We start from the raw sequence: 11,339 nt of genomic DNA, 5'->3' as shown, positions 1-11,339 counted from the left end.
TGTCCACTTAGGCTCTTCTGAAAGAGGCCCCTTCCCTAGGGAGAGGTCAGCTATAAAGGTGTCCCACCTTGGGTGTGGTCTCAACAGTGGTGGGGAGTTTCTTGAAAAAACCTTTTCTAGGTGCTCTATTACTTAAAGGGAAAACTCTTAAAGAAAAGTCACAGAAATGTAAGATTCCAAAGGAAATATCCTAAATAATCTGGTGTTTTTAAAAGTCTTGGGCCCCTCTAGAGACTTTAAGCAGTGCAATATAGTGGGAGGATGGTTAGAATGGGGAATGTAATTTAACTTGGCAAATTGTCTCGGTGTGAGCACCATGGAGCTTGCTAAGAGGTGCAAGTTTCTCTACTCAGGAGGAAGCATTTTATATTATTTCATTGCTGGTGCTTTACAACCAGTGGAGGAAAAACATGCTAAAGGGGCAGATCAGTCACCACAGGGAGGAGCTGCAGATACTAAGGCTAGTAATTTATTAGTAGCAATAATAATAATAATAATAATAATAATAATAATAATAATAATAATATATGTACCATGCTTTACATCCACGAAGTGACATCAACAGGTTGCAAATCCATCAAACTGTAGAAGAAGAAAAACGAAGTCTGAATGATTATGTGAACCAAAGTACAGAAAAATTGCTGCAGGCTGTGAAAACAGAGAACATTATAAAAACAACAGAAACAAAGGCAGAATATAAGGAAAAACAGCGGGATGACAGATTAAATAGATGGAAAACCAAAGCTTCGCATGGACAGCACTTGAAAAACATTGAAGGAAAATGTGATGACAACTTTACATGGCCTTAAGATGGGAACCATCAAGAAAGAAACGGAAGATTTAATACTGGCTGTTCAAGAACAAGCACTACAAACTAATGCCATGAAAGCAAAGATACAAAAATCACGACAATCCAAACTGCCGACTTTGCAACAACAAAGTTGAAACTGTTTCACATTTAATATGTGAATGCAGCAAATCGCACAGATTACAAAACTAGACATGACCGAGTTGCTAAATTAATCCACTGGTCATTATGAAAAAAATACGACTTTCCTGTATCCAAAAAGTCATGGGAACATAAAATGGAAAAGTTATAGAAAATGAGAAGGTGAAGATCTTGTGGGACTTTCGAATATAGACAGATCATCACTTGGAACACAACACGCCAGATATCACAGCTGTCGAAAACCAAAACGTACAATTTATTGACACCGTGGAACCAGGAGATGCCAGAGTTGAAGAAAAAGAACTGGAAAAAATCATGAAATACCGCGACCTGGCCATCGAAACTACACGGCTATGGATGAAACATGTAACAGTGATACCCATTGTCATTGGGGCACTTGGTACCATGTCCAAAAATTTTATACATCAGCAAATTGCAGCTTCCTGCAATAACACCAGTGGAACTGCAAAAAACTGCGCTACTTGGAACATCGTACATCTTAAGAAGGTAATTGGTTGATACCTAGGACGCTGGCAGCAACCCGTATCAACCATTAGCACCAGTCAATGGTATTTGTGATGCATTTTTAAATGTTCAGTTGACTGAGTTTCATGCTTAATGAATAAAGCAAATAATAATAAATAAATAAATAAATAATCCTACCTGTCAATGGCTACTTCAGATTCAACCATAACAATAACAACAAGCAAATAATAGATACAAACTCAAGGTAAACTGCTCCAAACTCGATTGCATAAAATACGACTTCAGCAACAGAGTGGTCAATGCCTGGAATGCACTACCTGACTCTGTGGTCTCTTCCCCAAACCCCCAAAACTTTAACCTTAAACTGTCTGCTGTTGACCTCACCTAAGCGGTCTGTAAGGGGCGTGCATAAGTGCACCAGGGTGCCTACCGTCCCTGTCCTAATATTCCTTTTTACTCTTACTCTTTTCATGTATTCAAATTATGTTTATACTTTTACCCGTTATCTTATATATGCTTGACAAATAAAATAAAAATAAATAAAATAATAAAATAAATAAAAAGTTGCTGGTTCTCTTAATAGGGTTTGGGATTAGAAGGCCAAAAGGGACTTCCGAGCATTAAGGTAGGACTGGAAAGGGGTGTCTGCAACTTCTTTAAACAGTTGTGCCTTTTCCTGGCATCGGAAGAAATCTTTGATTTCTTTTGAAGCTTCTTTAATGGGAGATAATGAGGCATAAGCCACAATGGGTGAAAAGTGACAAATGACAGCATGGGGAAAGGATGATCTGATTAACCTTCCACTTCAGACACAGAACTTTTTTTTTTTTTTTTATAACTCTGACTGCATTTCTTTCCTTCCCTGAATTTCCTGATTTTTGCCCTGCCTTTTTTGTTCACATGCAACTCAAGGCAGCAAACATACCAATATTCCTCCCTCCTTCTGTTTTCCCCACAACATCAAATTCTGTGAGGTGAGTCGGGCTGAGAAAGAATGAGTGGCCCAAAGTCACTGAGCCAGTTTTTCATGCCTAAGGCAGGACTAGAATTCCCTGTCTCCTGATTTCTAGACCAACGCCTTAACCATTACACCAAACTGGTTCTCCAAAAAACATCTTGTCACTCAAGGAAGTCTGGCTGAAGCTTTTTCTACGTTCGCGGCACTTGTGAAGTATCTTGCTTGTTTGTAGCTGTGTGGAAGCTTTTTCTCCAGTCTAGACACATAAATGATTTTTTTCACCTAGGTGAATCTTTCAATGTCAAAGGCAGACATTCCACAGTAGGTTTTTCCCATGCACAGTGCAGAAGTGAAGCTTCAGCCCAAACAGGTTGGAATTGAAAGAGAAGCATTGTTACACTCATGATAAATATATGATTTCTCCACCATATGGATAGTGCAACCCCATTCAGGGGCAAAAATGATAAACCCCTGGATACAGAAGGGCCCCAGTCATAGCCATTTTGCCTTACTAGGGTTCAGTTGAAGTTTGTTCTTCTCCATCCAGACACCCACAGTGGGTTTCAGCAGGTTCTGATCAGTTCTGGAGAACCGGGAGCGGAAATTTTGAGTAGTTCGGAGAACCGGCAAATACCACCTCTGATTGGCTCCCATCTATTCTCTGCCTCCCGAGTCCCAGCTGATTGGGAGAAAATGGGGATTTTGCAGTAACCTTACTCTGGAGTGGGAATGGAGATTTTACAGTATCCTTCCCTGCCACGCCCTCCAAGCCACGCCCACCAAGCCATGCCACGCCCACCAAGCCACACCAACAGAACCGGTAGTAAAAAAATTTGAAACCCACCACTGCAGTCACTATATTCCTCACTTCATCTCAGAGATATAAAGCTGAGTATCATCAGCATATTGGTGATACCTTAATGGATGACTTTGCCCAACGGTTTAATGTAGATGTTAAAAAGGAGCAGAGAGAGCACCGAGCCCTGAGGCACCCCATGCAGAAGGGGCCAGGAGCTGGACCTCTCACTTCCTATTTATTAGCCAACATAGCCAACAGGACAAAGTTGAGGAAAACCTATTTAAAACCACTCAATGGGTGAAGATAATACAACGCTTGGTTGTTTTTTTAAGAGTAATTTGGAAGTACAGGTAGTCCTCAACTTACAACAGTTCATTTAGTGACCACTCAAAGTTGCAACGACACTGAAAAAAGTGACTTATGACCGTTTTTCAGAGTTACAAATTTTGCAGCATCCCCATTAATCATGTGATCAAAATTCAGATGCTTGGCAACTGGTTCATATTTATGACCGTTGCTGTGCCCCAAGGTCATGAGATCACCTTTTGCGACCTTCTGACAAGCAAAGTCAATGGGGAAGCCAGATTCCTGTAACAACCAGGTTACTAACTTAACAACTGTAGTGATTCACTTAACAACTGTGGCAAGAAGGGTCGTAAAATGGGACAAACCTCACTTAAGAAATGTCTCACTTAACAACAGAAATGTTGAGCTCCATTATGGTAGTAAGTTGAGGACTACCTGTATTTGCATTACTATTTTTAGCTCTTCTCTTGGAACTCGGTTTAGAGTCCATTAAGGAAATTGATTTCCCCCTACAATTTATTTTCATGCAGACGGAAGTTTCAGCTTTATATACATGGATACCCTCAGGGCTATGGAAGTTATATAATTCTAAATAGGAGCCAAACTATTAGGAGCCGCAGTGGCACAGTGGTTAGAATGCAGTACTGCAGGCTATTTCTGCCGACTGCTGGCTGCTTGCAATTTGCCAGATCGAATGTCACCAGGCTCAAGGTTGACTCAGCCTTCCATCCTTCCGAGGTCAGTAAATTGAGGAACCAGTTTGTTGGGGGCAATAGGCTGACTCTGTAAACCGCTTAGAGAGGGCTGTAAAGCACTATGAAGCGGTATATAAGTCTAAGTGCTATTGCTATTGCTAAACTCTGTATTTTTCTCACCTACAGAGAGATAGCAAGAGTCAGTTTGATTTAATAGTTAAGGGATCACACTAGAAACTAGGAATCTGTGACTTCTAGTACCAGCTGAAGCACAAAGCCAGCTGGTGACCTTGCACCAATCCAATATTTTAGAAGAATTTGATCAGCATATTCAGATTGATCCATGTTTTAAATTGAACCATAGCCAAAGCATACAGATTAACCTGCATATTTTTAAACTTTCCTTCATTTGCCAAGACACTGTAAGAGGTTAAGGAAAGTGATAGAATTTTTTTTTAAAAAAAATTTCCCCATGTGCTCTATTGTCAAGTAATCAAAAATGTTAATATCTGTAAAACACAATGCATTTGATAGCCTGAACTTGCTTTTCCCAATATCCATATTTGACTCCTGAATAGGCATACGTGGGCTTAAATATTATTTTATTTCCTTTATAGCCTCAAAAGAAAATAACTCCCTCCCCAAACTGGTGGTTATAATTCAAATAAAGATTTAAATAAAACAATTGTGCTAGCTAGGAAAAGGGAGAAAAGACCACATGGTGTAGTTACCAGAGTTCTTGAATATACTGCTTATGTTCCTATAAGATAAGGCATATTTCTTCCCACTAATGTTACAAAATGTAGATGAAGCCTTGGGCTCTTGAATTCGGAAGGGTCATTTGGTACAGTCCTTATGGAAAAACTATTAAACACTTGTTCATTATATAGCTGTATTGCAAATAGTTATTTTATTAGTAGTTAAGTAATGCAAGACCTCTAATTACCAACCGTGCCACTGTTGATTTCACCCCTAATTCTCCAATCTGTTATAAGTTAGATACTGTATCACCATCTTCTGAAGCAGGCTGTAGGCATGACTCTGATATGGATGATGTTTGTAGATTGTGTGTCTCAAGTCAATCTTGACTCCTGGAGACTGCTTAGACTAGTCCTTGTGGTTTTCTTGGCAAGATTTTTGCAACTGCTTTGCTATTATCTCCTCCGCCGTAAGCTTAGAAAAGGAGGGACCAGCTCAAGGTAATCCAGCTGGCTTTGTGCCTAAGGTGGGACTACAACTCCCAATCTCCCAATTTCTAACCTAGTACTTAACCACTACACCAAAATGGCTCTCTGAAATGGAGGGGTGGAATATAATTAAGGTGATTTGCAAGTGGCCCTTAAGGAATTGGGTTCACATGTCACATCATGATAATCCGAAATGCTTAGTTTTGGAGAAATTAGCCTTTTGTGAAATTAGCTGTTATGATCGATAAGTCATTATTTATGGCTGAATGTGTGTGAACTTGACCTTTATTGCTGATCTAATAAACAATATTCAAATGAACCATAGTTTAGTGTGATATGTGAAACCAGATTGCATTTGATCTGATCCCTAAAGCAGAATGCAAAATCTTTTGAGCTAGATTCTCTCCAAGAACCTCAATGTCGTACAAGATGCAGTGTATGCTCTCAAGCACAGGCAATACACCAGAGAGAGAACAACAGAGCTGATTACATGATTTTCCTTTGAGGCTCTCCTTCACAAAAACAATAGATCAGAGGAAGGGCAAGAACGGAGGGTAACTTGGCAGAAAAACGCTGTCCGAGGTTCTGAAAAACTTCTTCGTACTCCAAGTATTTTCCATTTGGCTCATACCTGCTCTCAAATACTACGTAAGATTCTGATGGCCACACTGCCAAGGATGATGTGGACCTTAATTCAACAAACATCAAGTATTCAGTTGATCAAGTATTGATCAAGTCAATCAATAGTACTGTGGAAGTATATAAAAATCTGATTTGATAGAATACCCATTTATAATTATTCATAGGGAAATATTCTGCTTATTAGAAACATATGTCAAGTTGCATAGCACAGACAAAGAGAGACAGTAAGAAATAGTTGAAGATATCTTGAGGGGAAGATATCGTACAAATAGTAAAAAGGACAGAGAGAGCATTGTCTATGAGAAAGCCATTGTGTAGGCATCCACATATGGGCAAATAATGAAATTGCATCACAACACAAGCCGTGTGACTTATTTACTTGTGAGCAATTTTGGGACCGAAATATAAAAGACAGAGTTTATTTGGGACCTGATATCTGTGGGACAACTTGCTCTGAGTAGAAATTGCCTATTCAAAGTTATACTAGAAGAGAAGACATGTTTAGAGTCTCTGTCCCCTATGAAGTAAGATAGCAAGGGACACTGTAGCCAGCATTGTCTTCTGGAGCTCCCCTCCAATTAGTGGTGGGGTTCTACTGGTTCATCCTGGTTCGGGAGAGCCGGTAGCGACGATGGTGAGCTGAGAGCAAACCGGTTTGCTCTGACTGTCAGCTGGGCCCTCCCACTGCCCCTGCATTATACCTACCTATATTCAGTCATTTTTAGCCCAGCTGAAAGGCGCGGCAGAGCGGATTGCCATGCCTCAGCTGTTCCGAAATGCAATGCGCTTACGCGGAGTGCATGTTTGGCATGAATGCAAGCAAAGTGAGCATGTGTGTGCAAAGTATGTGTAAAGTGCATGCGTGAAACGAACCGGTGTTAACACCAGTTGAAACCCACCACTGCCTCCAATGGAACAGATTCCCCCCAGAAATAAGATCAGCAATTGTTTCCAAAATTAGTGAAAACTTCTTTATTCAAGGAGGCATTTGGATATTGAGATACGATGTGCCTAATAATCTGAGTGCTGATTACTATGTTCTTTCTATTGGGATATACAGAAGCTTAATATTATATATATTTGCATATTTATAACTGCATAGGTCTTTTGTGGGCTTTTAATTTTTAATTAATTCATTTTTGACAAAGTGACCTAAAAACACTTTCAAATAAATAAGTAAAATGGCTACTCTGTTTTTCCTCTCAATTGTACATCTTAATTCAGTTCATCTGAGAGTAGAACAATAATCTGCCCTTTCCAACATTGCATCTATTACTATACTCTTTTTTTAAATGCACAATCATTACGGGACAACACACTGAAATCAGATATATCTAGATCAGTGTTTCCTAACCTTAACAAATTCTGGGAGTCATTTATTTAATTCTGGGAGTCAAAGCCCACATATCTTTTGATTATGGGGGCGACACGGCGCACCCATGTAACACCTCTCCTGCGCGAGCTGCACTGGCTTCTGGTGGTCTTCCGGGTGTGATTCAAGGTGCTGGTCACCACCTTTAAAGCGCTCCATGGCTTAGGACCTGGGTATATACGAGATTGCCTTCTGCCACCGATAGCCTCCCACCAGCCAATACGCTCCCACAGAGAGGGACTCCTCAGGGTGCCGTCGGCCAAACAATGTCGACTGGCGACACCCAGGGGGAAAGCCTTCTCTGTGGGGGCACCTGCCCTCTGGAATGAACTGCCTGGAGGTTCGCATGATCCCTGACCTACGTACCTTTCGCTGTGCCCTTAAAGACTCTTTTGTTCCAACAGGCCGGGCTGGTTTAGAAAATGAATTTTAAGTTGGGTGTTTGTAGCTTTTAACTTAAGGGCCAAATTTATATATTTATTTTAAATTGTTTTTAAATTTTGTGAGTATATGTTTGTTTTAATATGGCTGTACACCGCCCTGAGTCCTTCAGGAGAAAGGCGGTATAGAACTTTAAACAATAATAATAATAAATAATAATAATCTTAAAGTTGCCACGGTTGAGAAACACTGATCTAGATTGTAGATGAGCAGATATAAGAAAGAAATTGATGTAATTATCCAAAGATTGAAGGCTTTAATCATCATCACAGCAAAGATACACATGTTGATATACACATGAGTTTGCATGCACTTATAAGAAAACTGCATAAAGATCTATTTTTAAACATAGAGATCAAAATTATCTACTGCCATGTTTATTTAAAAATAAATCCTGCCAAATTATATGAAGCTTACTCCCAAAACAGATGCAAAATTGTGCAGGTTAAATTATTTAGCTAACATTAGCTACTGGAAAACTTGTTTAGCAAGTTTGAAAACTTAAACAATCACAGTAATACTGTACAGTATTTGCAAGCCCATATTTATCTTGGGATAAATCAAAAGTAAATCAAATTTGTCTAACAAAGACATTAGCTTTTTGTTTATTTTATTGCATATTCTACTGTGTAAACTGCAGATACAAAACTAGCATTCCATATTAATAAAAGTAATACAAAATAAGTTTTCAGATTCTGTAGAATTTATCTTCACAATTACTTATATAAAATTGGAAAGGAGGTAGAAAATTGGTGATAAAACCAAAGTCTTAATTGGAAAATATGTAAGTATACTTTATCTGATTAGATGTTAAGTGCAAAAAAATTTTTTTGGGTTGCCCTGAACATTGGGTTAAAGAAACAATAATAGTTATCACTTCCCTGAACTCATTACAATTTACAAAACTAAACTCAGTTTTTGAAACTTTTCTAATGACATAGTGTTCCAAAACTTAACACATAGTACAAAGTGATTTTTAAGACAAACCTAGATAAAATTGCAGAATTAGTTTTTCCAACAATTTTCAAATGAAAAATGCATAAACAAAACTTTGAAACCGCCTAGAATTCAATGCAAAACAGAATAATATAAACAGCTTAAACAAATGAGTGAAAAGGATCTTACTATGTTTTGGGCAGAAAAGATACTTCTGATAGCGCTATTTTCAAAAGTCAGCTAAAAGAAATTAGAGTTTATGAGTCAAGCATTTGCCACTCTGTTGATTATAAGACCGAATGATTAACTCTTAGACCTTACATTTTTATAATCCATTGTTTTCATAAGTTATTTTTCCTTTGCAAACAATATATTTTTAGATCAAGGATTGCGTGAAGATATATTTTTTTTTAAAAAAATAAAATTCTAGTTGAAGTCAAATCCTGCAGGTTGCCTAGGTGATAAAAATGACTTGCTGCTGCCTTCTTACAAAAACATTTAAAACCTCTCAAACTCTTGCCCAGTCCTTTGCCCTAAAATACTCTATAGCCAAGAATGAGAGGAATCCTTATTCAGTATTAAGCTTTGCCTTACAGATGTTGTACCATTTGCAAGCCCCAAAGATGTATGTTTCCTATCGGTAACAAAGTAGGAAGCAATACAAATAGGCTTTTTCCATGGTTCTCTTTGTTTTAAATTCAGGCACTATTGTAAAGAAATTGTTTTGCATTTTAGCTCCTGTTGTCACATTCATTTATTAGCACATTCCATGGCCAATCATGAATGCTGAATCTTTTAGGAGAGTGTTTCTCAAACTTTGCAACTTAAGATGGGTGCAGGGGTGAAATCCAGCAGGTTCTGACAGGTTCTGGAGAACTGGTAGCGGAAATTTTGAGCAGTTCAGAGAACCAGCAAATACCACCTCTGGCTGGCCCCAGAGTGGGGTGGGAATGGAGATTTTGCAGTATCCTTCCCGTGGAGTGGGGTGGGAATGGAGATTTTGCAGTATCCTTCCCCTGCCACGCCCACCAAGCCACACCCACCAAGCCATGCCCACAGAACCAGTAGTAAAAAAAAATTTGCATTTCACCACTGGATGGGTTGATTTCTATTCTCAGAATTCTCCAGTCATTGAAATCCACACATTATAGATGCCAAGCTTGAGAAATGTTATGCAGTAATATTGTATGGTATGCTGGCTTAACAACTGCAGATAGAAAGACACTACAGAGGGTGATGAGCATGGCACAAAACATCATGGACTGTCCTCTGACACCACTAGACGAAATCGCTAGGACTCGCTGCCTTAGAAGAGTGAGGAAAATCTGACCACTCACAGCCTGGTCAGCACCTCTTTACTCTCCTACCATCAGGCAGGAGATACAGAAGCATAGTACGAACAGGCTGAAGACAGCTTTTATCCGTGGCTGTCAAGACTCCTGAATGCCACATAACATCATAAGTATGTAGTATGATAGACTTGCAAGGCCGGCGCAACATGCAACATGCTCATATTGGCAAATATATTATAATGCAATGTTATGCACATACATGTATAGATGATTGTGTGTTTGTTAGTATGATTTACTGGGCTAGGGATTTTCTGTCTTTCACTGTGAGTTATTGAGATGTATTGTGTTGAGGGGGTGCACTAAGGGAGGCTCAGCCAATCTCATTGTACACGTTTTATTTTTATTTTATTTATTTATTTATTTTTATGTATTTGTCTAGTACGTATTAGATAATATATATAAGTATAAGCATGATTGAATACATAAAGTGAATACAATTAAAGGGAACATTAGGACAGGGACGGTAGGCACGCTGGTGCTCTTATGCACGCATTGTTGTGCATTGACAATAAAGGTTTTGTAAGGTCCCAAAATATACTTGAGTCACCAGAATGCCAAAGAGAGAGACTCAAGACGAGGCTTGCAAAAAGAAGCAGATTTTATTTATGGCCAAAACAAAATACTGGATGGGACTATATCCAGAACATACAGATACAATGCATGTGAGGAGATAGCCACCCCTTGGGGAAGATTTGGCATCCTTTTTATACCCTCAGAGACATCAGCTTAGTACCCAATTCTGGCCTCCTAGTTTAGGTTTGTGTATTCCTTGTTGCCCTGCAAAGGAATAGAAGCCTCCCAATTAGTGTTATCTTTTCCTTGAGCATTCCTTTGTTCTCCCAATTGCTCATTTGGCCCCCTGGGCTGCAGGGAACAGATCAAAGGTGTAAGTTAGGGCTGAAGTGTAAATTATCTCCCGGATGATGTCTGAAGTTCCAACTGAGATAGGTACCACGCTCTTCGATGGCACGAGAAAAACAGGAAGATTGATATGAGTTCAGATCAAATGACAGGAACATATGTTTGACAAATACCAGATACATTACAGAGGCCTAATAACAGAATATGTTTGTTACAGGAGATACAAATATATAGGCATAATATATGTGATACAAATACAAAGGCATATTTGTGTTACAGATATAAAGGTACAATATATGTGTGTTATACAAATACAAAGGCTATATATCAGAGGTAGGTTTCAGCAGGTTCTGAC

Source organism: Pantherophis guttatus, chromosome 2, assembly GCF_059756535.1.
Source record: "Pantherophis guttatus breed Tessera chromosome 2, ASM5975653v1, whole genome shotgun sequence".
NCBI lineage: Eukaryota > Metazoa > Chordata > Lepidosauria > Squamata > Colubridae > Pantherophis > Pantherophis guttatus.
This window is presented reverse-complemented; position numbering follows the sequence as displayed.